Source organism: Triturus cristatus, chromosome 2_2 (assembly GCF_964204655.1).
Source record: "Triturus cristatus chromosome 2_2, aTriCri1.1, whole genome shotgun sequence".
NCBI lineage: Eukaryota > Metazoa > Chordata > Amphibia > Caudata > Salamandridae > Triturus > Triturus cristatus.
Window position 1 is genome coordinate 290,332,665 of NC_140582.1, and position 19,726 is coordinate 290,352,390.

Genomic DNA, 19,726 nt, shown 5'->3' on the forward strand with positions numbered 1-19,726 from the left:
CGCTGCCTGACCCGCTCTGGTGGTGGCTGCCTCCCGGAGTGTTCTTCGCACGTGCGTGCGCCTCCGCGGCCTGTGCCTGCCGCCTCTCTGCTCCCGCTCTTCCTCCACGGCCCGCATCGGGGCCGATGTCGTCACGGTGACGGCGCACACGCACGTGCCTGGCGCCGCGCAAACAGCGCGTGTGGGGGAGCTCTCTTCGACTGGCCTACTGCCTGCTGTTTCCTCGCAGGAGATCGGGTCCCGGTGGTGCTGATTGGCCGGAGAAACGGACGCCTGTTGCAGCCTGCTGCTTCCTGGTCAGGTTCAGTGCGTGTGGCTGTCGTGGAGGCGGTGGTGTACCTTCTGGGCTGCTGGAAGACGGCGGGGTGTTCCTGACTGCTCCATCTCGCCAAGGGGGCCGATCCTGCGGCCTCTGGTTGCCACGTGGGGCGTGCCGTCCTAAGCTGACCGCCCGGACCCTGAAGCCTGATTGCTGAGTGCCTGGAGGCCGCGGTTTCTCCGCTGCCTGTGCCGGAGGTGAGGAGTTTGGTTCTTTTGGGACCGCGTCCGCCCCTGTAGCACGTACTCTGTCCCGCCCCGGTCCGCCTGCGCCTGCTGCATCGGACCTCCCGCCCAGCCGGTGTGAGGATGACGACGGTGCCCCCGGTTGAGGCGTTCATAGTGGACGGCCCGCCATCCGCCCAGGTGGCCAAGTGGAAAGAGTGGCTGGAGCGCCTGGAGAACTATTATGCCGCAGTCGGCCTCAAGCCCGAACGACATCGGCCCATGCTACTGCATCTGGGTGGTTCGGCCATTCACCGGCTGGCCAAATCCGTGGTGGAAGCCGGCCCTCCCCACACCTATGCCACGCTCAAGGCAGCTCTGACCGCGCATTTTGAACCCCTAGCAAATCCAGATTACGAACGTTTCCTCCTACGTCAAGCTAGGCAACTACCGGAGGAATCGGTTGACACCTTCTATGCTCGGTTGAAGGAGCTGGCGAGCACCTGTACCCTCCCGGACACAGACGACGAGCTGCGGGCCCAGTTTATCCAGGGCTGTTCGTCCGTCAAGTTGAGGGAAAGGATCCTTGAAACGCCCGGCATCTCCATGGCCGACATTCTCACCATGGGCCGGTCTAAGGAGTTGTCCAAAGTGCGTGCCGCACATATGGAGACAGCCCTTCAACGTCAAGTGAAGACGGAGCCAGTGAACGCGGTGGTGGCGACGACCTCGAAGAAAGCAAATTCAAAGAGAGCGGAGCAAAGCAAACCACCACCCTCGTCTCGTTCCTGCTACATGTGTGGAGGACCGTACCCGCACCAAGGTCAATGCCCTGCACAGGGGAAAAGGTGTACGGCGTGTCGTCGTCTAAACCATCTGGCCAAAGTATGCCGCTCGGCGGGACGTCAACGACAACAAGGTCGGCAGATCAATGCGGTGGAGGCCCCTCTACAGGAGGCGGAGGAAGATGATATGGACGACGATGAGGACGAAGGCACGGTCCATGTCATTCACGCCCTGCAACCGGATGGATGTCCGAGGCGGAGGGCCCCAAAGTGTCACGTCAAGATTGCAGGACATCTGACGCCGGTCCTGATTGACACAGGTGCGTCCATAAACATAATGGCCCAGTCCATGCTGAGATCTTTCCCGATACAGCCTGTCCTAAAGCCAACGTCCATACAGGTGTTTGCCTATGGCTCCGGCACACCACTCACGGTGCTAGGCGTTTTCACCACCGACATCGCCCATGAGGCTCACTCCGTTCGCACAAAAGTGTACGTCACCAAGGAGGGTGCGGGAATGCTGCTGGGCTGTCGTACGGCGGAACATTTGCAACTGGTGGTGTTTGCCTTCGCTGTGCACCTGGAAGATGTTGAGTCACTGGTGGACGAGTTTCGAAACCTGTTTGACGGAATCGGATGTTTAAAGAACCACCTGGTACGGCTACACGTAGACCAATCAGTGCAACCGGTTGCTCTCAAGCACCGGAGAGTAGCGTTCCATCTGCGGCCGAAGGTCGAGGAAGAACTAAGAAAGTTGGAGGCCGCTGACATCATTGAGCGAGTGGAAGGACCGACACCATGGGTCTCCCCCATTGTGATAGCCCGAAAACCGAAGCAACCAGGTGAAGTCAGAATATGTGTGGACATGCGTTTGCCGAATCGTGCCATCAAGCGGGAACGCCATCTGACACCCACGGTCGACGACATCGTTGCGGAGGTCAGCGGATCGCACTGGTTCTCGAAGATGGACCTCCGGGCAGGTTACCATCAACTCCTGCTGGATCCCGAGTCAAGGGCCATAACCACTTTCTCCACCCATGTGGGACTGCGCCGCTACAAGCGCCTCAGTTTTGGGGTGTCCAGCGCGGCGGAAGTGTTTCAGGACACCATCAGAAGTGTATTGGCTGGCCTCAGTGGGGTTATAAACGTCAGCGATGACATCCTGGTACATGCACCGACTCTGGAGGAACACATGACCCGTCTACGATGCGTATTCCGGAGGCTCCAGGACAGTGGCCTGACGCTACATCGTGAAAAGTGCGAATTCCTAAAAACGGAGATAGCATTCTTTGGATATCACTTCTCACAACAGGGGGTGTCGCCCGACCCCGCGAAAGTCCGTGACATCCAGACGGCTCCTGCCCCGACCACAGTTACCGGAGTGAGAAGTTTCCTGGGCATGGTCACCTACTGTGGTCGGTTCATCCGGAATCTCACGAACCTAACGGCACCCCTACGGGACCTCACAAAGAACGCTGCCACATGGGAATGGGGTCCCGCTCAAGAGGATGCTTTTCAGGCTACCAAACACGCTTTGTCTGCCGAAACCACCTTGGCGTATTTTGACCCCGCCCGGGAGTCTGAACTATCGGTGGATGCCAGTCCCATTGGTTTGGGTGCCGTTTTGTCCCAGAAGCAACTGGACGGTGAGTGGGCCCCGGTAGCCTACGCGAGCCGGGCTCTAACGGAAACAGAGCAAAGGTACTCACACATCGAAAAAGAGGCGATTGCAATACACTGGGGGTGTCGCCATTTCCACCTCTATTTGTATGGACAGCCATTCACAGTTCACACTGACCACAAACCGCTGATTCCTCTCTTCATGGGCGTGTCGTCGAAACCACCTCCAAGAATTGAAAAGTGGATCCTGCAGCTGCAAGAGTACCAATTCACCGTCATCTACCGCCCCGGGACACAAAACCCGGCGGACTTCCTGTCCAGACATGCCCGGCCGGTTACCCGAGAAGAGGAGTCTGAAGCTCAAGAGACGGAGGAGTACGTCAGGTTGGTGGTGGAACGCTCTCGCCCTCTGCCCATCAGGCTAGAGGACATCCTGGAGGCGACCAAACGAGATGACTGCTGGGAGATGGTGATCTCAGCGATTGGATCAGGAAGGTGGCACTCCCTGCTGGAGAACCTGGCACACCGTACAGTTGATGCACAAGTGGCGTTGAAAGCTCTTCACAACGTCCGGTCCGAATTGGCTGTGTCCCCCGAGGGATGCCTGATGAGAGGCACGCGCCTAGTTATCCCCAGGTCACTACAGCAGCGAGTGGTGGATTTAGCTCACAACGCGCACCAAGGGGTGGTTAAGACCAAATCACGCCTGAGGAGCAAGGTGTGGTTCCCGGATTTGGACAGTGTGGTGGAGAGAACAGTCCGGTCCTGTGCGCTCTGCCAAGCGGCGGGGCCCGCTGATCCGCCTGCCCCAATCCTGACGGAGGACATACCTCCTCACCCGTGGAACCGGATGAGTGCAGATTTTGGGAGCCTACCGGATGGCCGACACATGCTTGTCGTCATTGATGATTTTTCAAAATACCCCGAGGTGGAGATAATGGACTCCATTACTGCAAGCCACACCATACCTCGGTTTGAGAAAATCATGGCCAGCCATGGGTTAATCAAGGAGCTACGCACGGACAACGGTCCAACATTCGCCAGCCACGAGTTCTCTGAATACCTCAGGTCAAGAGGTGTCCGACATGTGAAAATCACACCCCGGTGGCCACAGGCTAATGGTGAAGCGGAGCGCTTCATGCGCACCCTGAACAAAGTACTCCGGATAGCAATATCTCGAGAACAGAACATGGAGTGTGCCCTGTACAACTTCGTGAAAGAATACCGACTGACACCTCACTCGACCACCATGGCCAGCCCTGGGTCTTTGTGTAACCAACGGGTGCTGAATGATGTGTTTCCTCAGGTGACACCATCCTCGCCTGCGTATCGTCAAGTATCCAAACGCCTCCGACACAGGCGGGCCAAGAATGACCGAATGTCCCAGAGGCGCCATGCCCGAAGCAGCGCGTTGGTGGCCGGTGATTTGGTGCTGGTGAAGAATCGACATCCCCGAGGGAAGTTCTCCCTTCCTTTTGAACCCGAGCCCTGGGTGATCCAGACAGTAAAGGGCACGATGGTCACTGCCCAGAGGGGTCGCGAGACAGTTACCAGGAACGTCTCCCAGTTCAAAAAGTACCAGTGCCCGGCACAACCAAGTGAGGTGGGGCCAGAGTCTGAGGATGGCGAAACAATGGGTGACGTCGTCAACGAGGAGAATGCCTCACCTGGGTCAGCCCCCCCAATGCCCGAGGCAGCTGTGGAACATTCGCCGGGGGCAGCTGGAGCTGAAGGCAGTAGAGCTGGGAGCGAAGGTCGAGGTGGTCACAGATATCATCTCCGAGCCAACCCGGCGGTGTCGTCTCGACTGAAAGGTTTTGTGATGGACTGAGGAAAAGAAATGCAGTGGGTTTTCTTTCTTTTTCCTCGTTCTTCTTCTTCTTTTTCTTCTCTCTCTCTCTCTCTCTCTCTCTCTCTCTCTCTCTCTCTCTCTCTCTCTCTCTCTCTCTCTTTCCCTCTCTCTCTCTCTCCCTCCATCTCTCTCGTCTTCCATACTGGAAGGGTTTTCTCTACCCGGTGTTGGTGTTTGTTTTTGTTTGCCATGATAAAGGAGGAATGTTATGTTTAAGGGGAACACCCCCCTGCCCATGGAGAGGGTGGTCTAGCCTGTGACCCGGAAGAGGTCAGGTGAATAAATGGGGGCTGAACCGGATGATCCGGGTCAGTGCACCGAAGCACAATCCCTGCGTAGGTGTGTGTTATTTTCTTCTCCCCGAGTCTGGAGATCTTGCTGCCTGCCTACCTTGGTTGCTGTACTCGCCGGGCCCCCTAGCACACAACACCCTGCACTGCAGGGCTGAGGGGGCCTTTGTTAGCCACTGGAGCAGTGCTCTCTGGAGGCAGGTGAGCAGGTACTCTGCGAGGCAGAGCACAGTGCGCATGCATACTCCAGTTGAGAACTCACCAACGAACCAAATGCCACCGGCGTCGAGGACGCCCTGCCATGGTCTATTGTAAACATCTGCAGCAGGGGTTCTGGCCCGGGGACTGCTGGGGGGAGGGGAGGTGGGGGGCGTCCGCAAAGCCTACTCGGGGTCCGCAACTGCTTAGAATAATTAAATAATATTAACAGGTTAATAAAGCACTGTACACTAGTGAATCTTGAAAAATACATTTCACTTTACAAAAGACAACACGAGTCTTTCCCAAAGAGAGTTCATACGCAGAACTAGCTAAAACAGCGTTGCAGTGTCGTAATACAATAAATAACAGCGGTTACTAATACCCAAGTTAACGGTAGTGTGTTATATCGACATTGGAAGGATGAAAATACTGTGTCGACCTACGAGCCACTCAAGAATATTGCCGTCAAGTTGACCACAGATATGAAACGTGCATTAGTCACAGCACATAATGTTTGTCCTCTCTGTAAATAGGTACATTTCTCCTGTTTAATGATCCGTGTATAGTTGAAAATGGCTTAGAAATAAGATTTTTCTATGCACCGCCAAGGCGCATAAACCATTTCCGGTGTCAGCGAGGATTTTGTTCCCGTGTGATATGTAAATGACTACAACGAGCAGCTCGTATATTTTTGGCCTTTTCTGGTTTACCACAGGAAACTAACTCACAGTGTCTTAGCAATTTCAAAAGGCCGAGCCCGATGGGTTTAGCGCCTTCTGCCAACAATACTAAGTACAACCTGTGATCTTTCATCCCCATTCACCGCAGCGCCTCCGTCCATCTTTAGGCGCTTCCTCTGAGGGAGCCTCCCCCCACGGAGGCCCGTCAGCACCTCAAATCGCCACATATGATCATCGAATGGGCAACAGAAATCTCTGCTCCTACACAAGAGAGTTCAAATGCTGAAATGCCACGTTACCTATTTTTACTTGAAACAATGGTTCACAGACCTGTTTTGGCTTTTTTCTTTTCAAAAGTTTTGTGTACTATTGCGCAGTTTGAAAAAAAAACATGCTAGAAGTGAAGATGTCACTGCGGAGCACACACTTTTTGTGTGTGATTAGATGGGGACGGGTTACCTATATAAAGGTGTGCATAATGTTGAGGGCAAAATATTGAGAGAAAAAATTGAAAGGTAAGTAAGTCTAGATTTTCTATCCTTAACTTCGCATACACATTCATACGCGGTACATATATCGTCAAGATATGTTGATGTGGAGTAAGGAATAGTAAATCTGTACTTCCTTATATGCACTTGCCTTTCAATATTTTGTCCCGCGATATTCTTGTACTGTACCACAATATTCTGGGGGTCGATATTCAATAGTACAATCCTTTATAAATGTACATTTTGGCCAATTGCCCCCTCATCTTTGTCATCCTCATCCCAGGCCTAAACAGTGAGAATGTGCCAAGGTAACAAAACATGCACTGACAACAAGCGATGCTCAGACCAAAACTTGTTTGAACAACAATTACATCATTTCTGTTTTTGAAACTGATACATTAACAGAACCCACTGAATCGGACAGATCTAACCTGTAGCACAGAGGTCTTCAAACTGGGAGATAGGCCTCCCTAGGGGGGCTCAAGTGATTCCGGGGGGCACGAGACTCTGTCCAAGAGCAGCATCATGCTTTGTTTTAATGGAAACAAAATGAGCGTCAGTAAGGCACTTTGTAATGGGCTATCACTAACTTCTTTTGTGATTTATTTAAACATTGTCAATTTAACAGAATAATTAAAAAAAATTGAGGGGGAAGGGCCTATGTTTTTTCTTTTTGTACACGGGGGAACGGCCTTAAGAAGTTTGAAGACCACTGCTGTAGTGTTTAGCATATCTCATGCACAGACTCAAGGGAAATTTAAGAACCTCTTCATCTTCTTCAGGTTGTTCCACCACCTGCTCAACAAAATGGTACTTACAATCTAAGTTTTTTGTCCTCTATATCAAAAACAGGTAAGCAACGTGCTAGGACGTGTCCTTCCTGTTTATATACTGTTGCCAAGTGACCGAAACTCATTCTTGCAAGATTTCGGTTCCCGACAAATGCTGTTGCAGGGATTCTTCACATACACAGAACTATGCGCAGGAATACGGGACCTCGGTGTATAGGGGCCAAGCCTTCCTACCGCCTCAGTACCCACAATCGCAGGACCGACTAGCTATAGTGTCTCACTCTCCTATACAATCACGAAGATGCAAATGATTAGACACCCCAGAACACAACACTCCCGACTCTCTCAGGAATCGCAGTAATAAGACGTACCCTTTCGCTCACTTACTCATACCTGTCCACAATAACAATTGACAGAGGCACTGTTATAGTTTAAAATGTTTATTTTAACTATCATGCTCTATAACGCAGTATACGAGCCACTACCAGCAGGAAAACACATAAAACTAAAACAGTTAGCATTGTAGCAAGTCCATATATTATTAAGGGAGATATCTTCTTATATAGACAGTGGATAAAGGATTATAAGGCCTAACCACCCTCACCTTGGTAAGAAGAAGTATCATTATATAATTGAAGATCTCTGGGCTTTGTGAGCAGACCCCATACCTCAGTGCCTAGATGGTATATCTACATCATAGGGACAGCATAGCTCTTCTCCCTGGAAAGGTCCCTCTCCAAGTGTCTTTTAACCAAACATGCATTCCCATAATATCAAAGCACGAGTCTTCAGCAGCCGCAGCTGTGTCTAGGTGCTAGGGACTGACAAGAACAGAATAACAAGGGGCATTGTTTATCGACCTTGTTCACCGTGTTCAGACTAAACTCCAGGAACAGACAGAGAACGCACAAAGCAGACGTTTCTCATGTGAAAAGCATAAACAGAGTCTTGCTAAAATAAAGTCATGTAGTAACGTGCGTAAAAGCGGCATCATGGCAGCAGAGCTCATGCTAACATAGCGATGTCGACAATGTCCCTATCGGCCACATGACAATGCACAGTCTTCCAGAGCCAGCTATAGTCCCAAGGCACGCTGACAGCGGTCGGTAATACCGATCTACCATAGTTGCCAACTGTCTTGTTTCTGCAGGGACAGCCCAAGCAAGTTGGAGATTGTCCCGGTAATATTGTTGCATAAACTGTTCCTCTTTATTACACACAAGTACTCAAACAAGAACTTTCTATCTGCAGCATCCCTGTCCTGCAAAATGTCCCGAATTTCATTTCATGTGTTGGAAACTATGCACTATGCGGCTCCCCATTGGCCCGAGCTCCAATGTCAGAATCGCTCCCCACCCAGCCCAGCACATGGACAGGAAGCGTGCCAGAAGAACAGTGCAAGAGAGTTCCTCACGCCCGCGTCGAAGAACAAAATAAGGAAGAATCATAACATTGTGCATAAAATAACAAACATGGCTTACATCTTGTCCAGAGGACAGAGAAAACACTGGACAGGTAGAAGGGTGAGGGAGCTTTTTATACTAGTAATAGAAATGGAAGAAGTGTGCATGAAGACAGGGTCTTCGACCCAGGGCATGATATACACCTCTGTCGGAGGCGGAGTCACCTTACTGTTAGGTCTGGGACCAGGAGGACGAAGATGAGGGGGTAATGCGGCACTTTCTCCACCATGCAGAAATTGCCACTTATGTCGATTTAGAATTCTGGCTGGGCAACCCTACAGAATAAACATCCACATACTTACCCCTTTGTGAGTGTGCACACCCAGTTTGGAGTTTGTTTACCACGACGGATATGCATTTTCTGTGTGAGACTGAGGAAGTATCGCCCCCATATCTAAAGAGGAACTAGGGGTGAGAGTTTATCCGCGGGATAGAATGCGTACACGTGGGGTAAAAGCAAATGCATGTTTGTATTCAATTTACACACACCTGTTTATAGTTCTGCAGCAACAAAGTTTACACAATTATATGAATCAAACATCCTCATTTAGCTTCAAATTGAGGGGTTGTTTTATTCCCCGCCTTTTTGTTATGGATACGAATGTTTTTTTGCCACACACAGACTTGTTCCTGTTTGAGCGAGCACATTCCCACTTTCCAAAAACCCATTTTCATGCGGTTACTCTTTCACTGCCAATTACAGAGACACTGAACAGCTTCATTAAGGCTTAAAGCCACAGCTGAGTGAAGCTGACCTTTGTAAATTGTACCCAACTGCTTGAGTCTTATGTCTTAAGGAAGATGGGTTGATTGTTTAATTGTTCAGCTTTTCGCTTTGTGGAGCTTTTAACCTGATTAACATTTTCACATTTGCAGAGAATGTTTATGGCTTCCAGAATCAGCACCAGCATCTGGAAGAGTTATTCAGGACTTTCTTCACCATGTTTAAGGCATCTTGTCCTTTTTCAAGCAGAGTGGCAAATTAGGCAAATATATATATTTCCACCATTTTATTTCTTGTAATTTATGATTTGAAACATTTAAACCTGGCATTTCTCCATAGGCTTGTACTGTCTTCAGTGTTCTTCGCTGAGTAGTCGCTTTCCTCATGTGAAAAATTCACTTTCACCCTTGGCCATTATATGCTGAGTGCTGTCACATGAAAGTGTTTCTTGTGGGAGGCGAGAATGTAGTGTAAGCCTGCAGGGAAATGAACCATAATCCTTTTTAGCAAAGTATGTTTTCATTTTCAAGATAGAGCATGCATGTGACTATGCACAGTTAATACCATATGAAACGATGCATGAAAAAACTTCTACCCACAATGCTCTATCTTATGCAATGCAAATAGTATGGTGGTTTGCTAGGCTAGCCAGCTTTACAGTTAACAACAGCACTTGTTTCATGGAAAAGACTCTACTCAGTGCCTGATTCTCATCATCATCATTATTGTTTATTTCGGATTACAAATCCATAAAACATTTAAAAAAAATAACAAAATAACACTGTTTAAAAAACAAATAAATATGAGATAATACACATTATATCTGCTAGAGATGGATCAACTGTTGCAGCTGACTCATATTAACAATACAGATGTGATAGATTTTTCAGCATTCTATCCGTTGAATCAATACAATAAAGTTGTCAACACGACGAAACACGTGTCGGCTGTGTGCGTCATCTTCTGACCTGCGTATCAACAGTATTCTGGCTGTCAATACTTTATTAATATGGACTTGCTATGAAAATGTGTTGCTTTGAAGTGTTCAAACAAATTAAAACTGGTTCTGCAATATTGATGGATCATAAATATTTTATTTTTGTAGTGCTCTGGATTGTTAAATACAATAACATTTACTGCTAAAAACTATTCTAAAAGGGGCATCCGCTCCAAAGGGGATGTCACAATAATTTTCAACTCATTATCTTGTCAGTATCTTAATTGGCTGTAGAAATTTAGAACATAGGGTGAGCTATCCCATAAAATGATCGCACAGCCCACCATCTCATAAACCTATGTCCTACACCCCAGGCAGTCGCACAATTGTTCCTTCTAATCGCTTGAGAATTATCCAGGCTGCCTGTAGAAATTTGGTCACACCAACCACAATCACTTCTCTTGTATCCAACTTAAGAATCTTAAGAGCTACATTAAAGGTTCTAGACCAATAAGATGGCACAATGGAAGGATCAATTTCTTGTGCGGTACTCGATAATCAGCGCAAAAGAATAAAAAACGAGAAATAGTGTCTGATTCTAATAACAACGAATAGGGCTGAGTGGAATATTCCACTTCAGTGCATAATCCCCAGTGAAGTTTGCTCCACCTCTAGAAAGGACATTCTGATATTGTTGTGTTTTCTTGTGGTTTGTGAACTAATAAGGATGAAAGACCCTTTTGAGCCTTCTGCACTAGAATGATGTTTCTGTCAATTTAATTTGGGTGAAACACAGACTGTACCTGGGAAAGTGGGGCCCACCAAATTGGCCCAAACATTTCGTGCTTCTTCCAGGAATGAACAAAGCAGATGAAACAGTAATTTGAGGTTAAGCCCTGTTTTCTTTGTGAGGCAGCATTTCCAGATAGTCCACCTGTGTTCCACATACCGCAGGAGTGGGTTAACATCCCGTCCCTCCACTGCTTCAGTCCTTTGGGGTGGCACATGAACATTTCACACCCCTAGCAAACAGTTCCAACCAACCTTTTAAAGACTTTTATAACCTCTGGACCAAACAATGTAAATGATTGACTTTTCACAGATTAAGACATGCTTACCGGAAACTGTACAAAACCCACAAATACACCACTGATGATACCGCATCACAAACCAAATCATAAACCGTTTTTAATGGAGTACTTGAAACCAAGATTGGAAGGTACCCAATTCTGTTAGTGCTCCGAGGCGATCAGTAGCGACTGGCAACTATGGCAGTGGAAGGGCAGGTGCATAAAATAAATAGTTTAAAAAAAGAAAAAGAAATACAAATTCACATGCCTGATTGCACAGACACGTCCTCCTTGCTCCGGTCCTCTTCTTTTCCTGACGTCACGTCCAGGGCCCAGCTAACTACTTGACTAATCCTTGTGCTGCTCGCATGTTGTTAACTAGCATGAGTGAAGCGGCAGGATTGGCGGGAGCGGCCTTTCTCATCACACCTGAGGACACTGTAGACTTTTGCAGGCTCTCAACCCGGCTGTCTAAGACAGCTGGGTTGAGAGGTTTATAGTGTGCATGTCAGGCTGGCCATTGCAAGACGGCCGGCCAAAGTGACATGTGCACTATAAACTAGTGCACAGGCAGCCCACCACTGCTGCCAAGTTCTGAGCCTCAGAAGTGGGTACTGCAGCTGAGTTTCTGCCAAATCCAATGCCAAGCATTGCGAAGCCCCACAAGGCCTCACCGCATAGCTGACAGCTTTTGAAACCAACACCGGATGATGCAAAGCCTCGCTGCACAGCCTAACGGAACCGAGGCCGGACAACGCAAAGCCTTGCCGCGCAGACTGCGTCCCAGGATCCAAGGTGCTGTGTTCAGCGCTCCCATCGTGATTGGCCTGAACTTGGATTTGCACCAGTCCCTCGTGACCTGAAGCGACCTTTTTAGCGACCTTTTTAGCGCTACCTACATCTAAGCGCTTTATTCCTTCAACATTCAATAACTCAACTTCTACTTGAGGCATTTTGATCATTTTGGACTGGATTTAATCAGATGCATATTCTCTATTTTTCTAAACTGTTGTGGAATCTTTTTGTGGTGTATTTACTGCGATGTTGTATGCGTTATTGCAGAAATACATCACATATTGCCTTCTTAGTTAAGCCTGCCTGCTCTGTGCCAAACTACCAGAGGGGGAGCACAGGATAATTTAGTATTGTGTTGTGACTTACCCTGACTAGGTTTGTGGTACCTACTTGGACAGGGTGCATACCTCTGCCAACTAGAGACCCGATTTCTAACACTGTACAATGTCCAATCTGAAGCAGTGCAACAATTTGTCCACCACGCCAATGTGAACAGAGAAGAAGTCAATCCCTTTCTAGAATGTTAGTGGTGGTTGTCTTGCACATGTGACAAAAGGGTTGGTTGAAAATCATAGTCTTTGGTCATTCCTGAAGCTTTTTGTTTATGTTTGGCTAGTCCAGGTTGGTTGACAGGCGTAGGACGTAGGCCCATTTAGTTCTTCTTTCTTCCAATTTGCCGTCTGTTGTCTGGATCACTACGCATCATTTTGCTAAAAGGTCCTGTATGAGTAGTATCAAATGCCAATTAAATCACCATAAAAGCTCAGAGTTTGAGTGGGGCGCCAGCATATTAGCGTATTAATCAGACTATAATAACACACATTGTAAGCTAATGTTATCGTCATAGCACTTATATATAAAACTGACATTAATCACACACCATTCTTTAAACTTTAGTCCCCTCTTTCAGAGTCAGTTGCAAAATAAACGACCAAAAGATCTGTAAAGTACACACTACACATTAAACGGTGCCAGAAATCGCACATCAAGTTCGAAATGTCGCATTCCGAAGCATTACAATGACAATACCACGTGTCTGTGCACAGTAGCGGCTGGCGACAGTGATTATTGTAAATGAGGCTGAGGCTCTCCTGGAGGTAGGACAATACAACACTGAGCAACCACCCTGCCACAGAAGAGGATGGCACGATGCATGAATGCAGACACAAGTACCATTGTTTCACTTGCTGTCAATGGGTTACTGTATTGTTAGGGGGTCACATTCGACATTGTCGCTAACACGCAGTGTATCTTGGCTACAATGGAACAAAACAACATGGCATATAATATAGCGGCTACTTTACAGAAAACCAGTCCGTCAGCAGCAGATCTCTAGGTTTTGCAGTGATGACTTGAACTCCTTGCAGGGTCTTAGCTATAACTAGTGCTGAAGGTGCGGTTGCACCGTGTCCCAGGTGTATGAGGGTCCCACTTGACCCCCATTATGCAACAAAACATGGGTCGGGATCCATTTTCCTTGCTTGCATGAGGATCCCCGGCGCCCCTGCTGCAACGCTGACTCCATGGAAAAGGATCAAGGCTTTTCAACCGGAAGAGAAAGGCACTGGAACTTCAAGTATGGCAGAAGTCACAAGAGTGGTTCACAGAGGGATGAATAATTTAACTGAGTGTGGTTTGGGCGTGAGCATTGTGAAGTCTAAACTTTCTGCAACTGCTCAAAGTTAGATGATTTGATTTTTCAGAGAACATATATGTTAAGAAGTCAACGAGTCAGTGAATGAATAAGCGCAGTGCGTCTGTTGGGGGAGGGGCGCGGTAGGGCGGCGTGGTTGGGTGTCTATAAGAGGGTGCACAGGAGCAGAGCTTGGCCTCCCTGTTCACATACGAAGATAAAAAAAAGCAAAAGATGATTTAAGCGTTTTACATTTAAAGTGAAATCTATTGCATGCACGACACAGTGACGTAGACACTTCTTGCTTGTTTGCAGTCTAGTTCCCTTAAACATTTGAAACATGTCACCTATTCTAATAATATAACAAAGGCAAGTATACTGGTCTGCCCAACATAAAACATTCAAACAATTAAAAGTGCTAGGTCGCTCTTTGGTAGTTGAATCAAAGTTCACAGAGGTTTACCGCTGTTCCATGTGGCATTTGGTCTAACTTGGCATTCACTGGACTGTCTCAGAGAGTACATGATGGTCCTTTTCTATCCTCTGTTTGATTACAGTTGAAAATGTGGCTTTTTGAATCAATTAATCAAGTAGTACTTGTATGGTGCGGCTTATCACCCTAGAAAGTACCCAGGCGATGTGCTGCAGGCATCAGTTGAAAAGCCAGGTCTTCAGTCCCTTCCTGAAGAGGATCATCAAAGGTGCGGTGTGGAGGTGAAGGGGGAAGGCATTCCAGGATATGGCGGCGAGGTGGGAAAAGGAGCGTCCTCCGGAGCAGCAGCGGCGAATACGTGGTATCTGTGTGAGGGGGAGGTGTGCAGAGTGGAGATTGCTGGTAGGTTGGTGGAAATGCTGGTGGTGGTTCATGTAGGAAGGTCCTTGATCATGGGTCAGAAGCTTGAAATGACATCTCTTCTGGACGGGGAGTCAGTGGAGGTCCTTCAGGTGCTGGGTGATGTGTGTCCTCTTGGGCAGGTTGAGGTCTGGCAGCTGCGTTCTGGATCGTCCGGAGTCTTTGCATGAGTTTGGTGGTGGTCCCTGCATAGAGTGCACTGCCGTAGTCTAGTCGGCTGGTGATAGGGGCCTGCTTCAGCATTTTCCTGGTGCCGATGGGGTTACAACTTTTTTATAACGTGCTTCATACCACACTTTTTTAATGGATGCTATTATCTTCCAGTTTAGTGATTTTCATTCTACCCACCCCGGAAAGATAGAAGACCTAAAAAAAATCACATACATATTTTATCAGATGCTAGCATTGAGTGTTAGATTACCGAGCCTTCTTCAGGCTGGTAAATCTTCTTCGTCAGATGCAGTAATTAGCAAAATGGCGCCATATTTCCAAAGAAATAAGACTCAAACAAGATGAATCTGAGAACAGACATGGTTTGCCGTGTGAGGTTTATGTCTTGAATGAATCACACAGGGATTGGATGTCTCCGTTCTTCAACCTGAGGCTAGAAGGAACATCGCAGTGTTCACACACAAAGCACGTCATTGTTGGATTTACTTTCGTTTACACGTTGTAATGCTTCTGTAACTTGTCAGGCTGGGATTGTTACGTGTGCCACAAAAAATCTTTTTGTAATTCATTTTTCTTTTATGCACTGTGAAATAAAAGCAAAGGCCTTTTAAAATAAATTGTTAACACTTTGTAAGTTAGTTGGAACAATTGGCCCCTTGTTTTAAAATGCTAGACAGACATGAATGTGCGGCCCACCAGCAGCAAATATTGCCCACCGACAGCAAATATTTTTGATTTTTTTATGATGAGTAGGAAGTGGCAAAAACAAGTGCAGCTTTATTTGGCCAGAAAGGACTTAAAAAAAAATAACTAGGCTCTTTGTTGTCATATGCACATGAATTACAGCCATACAGCACATCCAGTCAGTTGATCAACAATGGTCTTGAAGAATCAAAACTACGGCAGTACAGTACGGTTGTAGTAGAAAGCTAGAGCAACATTGAGATACTCCTACACAACCTGACAGGAAATAAGTGTTTTTTAAGACAGTAAAGCAAAGATGTAACCCAATTCCTCTTCACTTCCAAAGAAGAAAATATGGAAACAAAAAGCCAAAAACAACAGATCCCAGTCACAAATCGTTGTACTCAGCACCCCTACTTCTGTGGCACCATTCAGGCCCTGTACCCTTCTCCTTTATCTCCAAAATTACTTTATTGATAGGTGACGTCAATAGAAATGTGATATCACCAATGAATGCCATTGATGATGTCACTTTTGGGGTATCCATGACATCGTGATGTCATGGCACATCTGAGTAGCTTTTTGTTTTTTAAGTTGTAAGATCCATCAAACTGAAGTTTCATTAGTGGAATTTCTATGTTATTTTAATAATCTGCATTGCTTTTAGGCTTACATAAATTTGCAACTTTAACAAAGTTTTGTTGGTAAAGCTTTGGTTTTGTTAAGATATACTTTAGTAAGAACCCCGGCAACTTATGATCTTTGCTATGCGTATCTGGTAATAAGGATATAGTGTGCCTGCAGAAGCCTCAGTGCATGGTTAAGGCATGTGTAATAGCCGTCGGTGCAGGGAATGCCCTTTAGCTATTTCCTATGCCCATTTTCTCTGTCTTCAGGATCACTAAACAAGGCGTCGTGCAACAACATTGTGTCCAGTTCTCAAGCTCACCAGAACTTGAATTAGAAGGCCTTGGTTGTGTTCAGTGGGCTATCGGCCACATCATACACATCGCCTCTTTAGTTCCGGAACACACAGTGCATGGCCTTTGGCTGTATGGGGTGGGTGCTGGATGTGGCCAAGCCCTGACCCATGATACTGGAACCGACTGTGCAGGGCCTCGGGCCTGTCCTCCTAGAATCTACTGTGCATGGCCTGGGGTTGTGCGCAGCCTGAACGGGACACAAGCCATTGCGTTCATCTGAAAACGCTCTAATACTTTAACTGTCTATCACAGGAAATGAGATAATCAACCCAGGTCCAGTAGATGAAAGAACCCATCTGTGGACTTTAGACAATGTGGAATGGGAGGAAGATGGCCTACTAAATAGAAGAAAGTGACAAAGGAAACTGACAACACGCAGACAATGTGTGCATACTTTCAAGTGGCTACCATAGGCAAGAAATGGAAGGGGCAGCAGTTTGTTCGAAAATGACTGATGGAGGGGTCATGGCAAAGCGAAACATTGCAAAAACTTGCGAAGTCGAAGTCGAAAGGAGATCAGAACTCACAAGCTGGAAGGAGGATATGGACTGGTGTATGTTGGTGAAAAAACAAATATACAACAGCAGAGGCTGCAGCGGTTCCTCCATAGGAGTAGAGGAGCACCAACCCCCCCCCCCCACACACACTACTGCAGAAAGAGTAAAAAATGAATGGTGATAATTTATTTTAATTTATTGGCCTTTTCTTTATTACTCTCTGCTGAATGGAGTATGGGGGTGGGGCCAGTGCGTCATTGCTGCTTATTGGCAGCAATGAGGAGTGGCTCCTTCGGTTTGAAGTGCACATGTAGGTTTGGCCAGCTATCTTACTACGGCCAGCCTGACATGCACAATTCAAACTTCTCCAACCCAGCTGTTTTAGACAGATGGGTTGGAGAAAAGGCACTGGGCTCCAGTTTCTTTTTGGAGCACTGAGGCAGCTTGCTCCAGACAATCCAGATGCTTCACTCATGCTGCATAACAGCATGAGAGCAGCATCTGGATTGGTTAAAGTAGTTGGCTGTGTGATATCACCTCGAGCTCACAGGAGTCTGGAGCCAGGGACTGGAGTGCATCGAGGACGTGCTGCAGGATAAGGCAAGTATTTTTTTTCCTTTCTTAGATGTTTAATGTATGTTTTAATGTCCTTTTTTCGTATGTATGTTTTACAGAAGGTTGCGCCCCACCATGTTTATATGTCACCAACCGCCACTGAGCAGAGGTGACCCAAAGAAATGGAATAAGATCTGAGAGGTGTGGCAAACTCGTCGTGGGTTACATAAAAGGCTGTAACAGGAGAGACAGATTGCCGGAGAGCCTGGGAAATGTAAAATGACGGCTACACTATACATATGTACCAGATTGCTTAGCTTGAGTGCCGCTGAACAGGAGGAAAGCAATACTGGAATACCTTGAGTGGTATAAATATTTTTACGTATTGATGTACTCAATAAAAAGCATTTATTAAAGAAAAGAAAAAAGAGAATGACTGATGGTATGCCCTTGACAACGCCTGGTTCGGGCCATAGAATGTATTAGTAATCTATTGCTGTTACAATCCCAAAGCATTACATCTATGCGGTAATGCATCTAAAGCGTTCCCTTTCCCCCCAGAACTCCCTGTTGTACTGTGGAGGTAGCATTTGTTCCAGAGGTCGAGGAGACCTTGCCGGCTATTTCAGTCGTTTACAAGCCTCACTTTTCTTATGTGTACCAACAATATCCATTTTCTTGATTTTCCTACTTGAAGTGCACTATTATTACTCAGTGAGAGGGAGCATGGCTCTTCACACAGAAGTGCATTCCATTCATGTTCCAGCATACACCACATCCAGTCAATTTATAAATAAGATTAAAAGTAGCTGGCACGAGAAGGGAGGGCTTCTAGAAAGCAAAGGCAGCTGATGTAGAAACCTCGTATGTTTTCATTAAAAGTTCTGGAAAGTATTCTGCACTTGGATTTTGTATTAGAAGATTCCTGGTGCTTTGAACCTCGACCTGCACTTTAGCACTCTTTTTGGTGTGTTTTTAAACTTCACACTGCTTGCTGTACCAAGCAGGCTTTGGTACAATTGAAGATTGAAGCCCATCAACTGGGACACGCCCACTGTACTTCCCATTAATGGTGTCAATAGCAGAACCCCTAACGGAGCAGCCCCACTATAGTGTTTGCAATGCAGGTAAAAATCATAGGCCAGGCGATAAAATTATCGCCGCTTTAGCCTCAGAATACTGTCGCTAAAACGGCCATAATGGGCTTGATAATATGCTCTATGGAATTCCAATTGAAGCCCATGTTAAATGTGAAGGACATCTAACATGGGCTTCAATTGGAATTCCATAGAGCATATTATCAAGCCCAGTATCGCCGTTTTAGTGGCAGTTTTCTGCCGCTAACGCGGCGATAATTTTATCGCCTGGCTTGATAATATGCCCCATAGGCCGCAGCGAGGCAGAGATTCCTGGTGCAATTTTAAAAGCATATATTTGCAAAACATTTACATTTGGTTTACTAATTCATTCTTTTTTAACTTCTTCTGGGAAGCCTATTCTCCAGTGCAGCCTGTTGCTTTTACAGAAATTGCAACAGATACATTCCTTATAGCTAGACATCATGAAAGTGTGGCAGAGAGTTCATTCCCAGGGGGCAATATTTCAGTCTGTGTTTTCACCAGGTAGGGCGTTTCTGGTTAAAAATAGATAGAAAAGAGAGTTCAGACTTGCTTTATAACTGCTACTTGAAGTCATGGTATCTTTAACCCTTATGTGACCAAAAAGCTATGAGAGGTGTCAACGTATGAAGAGCAACATGGAACCAGATTCTCACTCAATTGCATTCTCTGGTCTTGAAGTGATTGTTTGCCTGCTCAGTTTACCTGGCAGAAGCAGTCACAAGACTAGTTCTCCTATCTGCACCCACACGTGAAGAGCAGTTTGTAGGATGAACTATGGAGGAGGGTATATCGAGGTCACACACTATCGACACCAGACCACCGAGGGCCAAAACATGCTGAAGGTAAGTGCAGAGAGAGAGAGAGGTAGAGATTTACTCTTCTTAACCCCACATCTACCTACGTACGTATATACATCATCAAGGTACACAGATGTAGAGTTAGGTATCAAAAATACATACAGGCTTATCTGTCAATATTTTGGTCCTTGATATTCTGCACACGTATTGAGAGACGTCAATATTCCCTCTACGATATTCCAAAAACACACCT

At 46.8% G+C, this 19,726-nt stretch overlaps 1 protein-coding gene across 1 annotated transcript in view; it reads left to right on the top strand.

The window, feature by feature from the left end:
- The window catches only part of MOB3B (MOB kinase activator 3B), a 372,623-nt gene that overhangs the window by 110,480 nt on the left and 242,417 nt on the right, over positions 1 to 19,726 (top strand). The window lies entirely within an intron of this gene.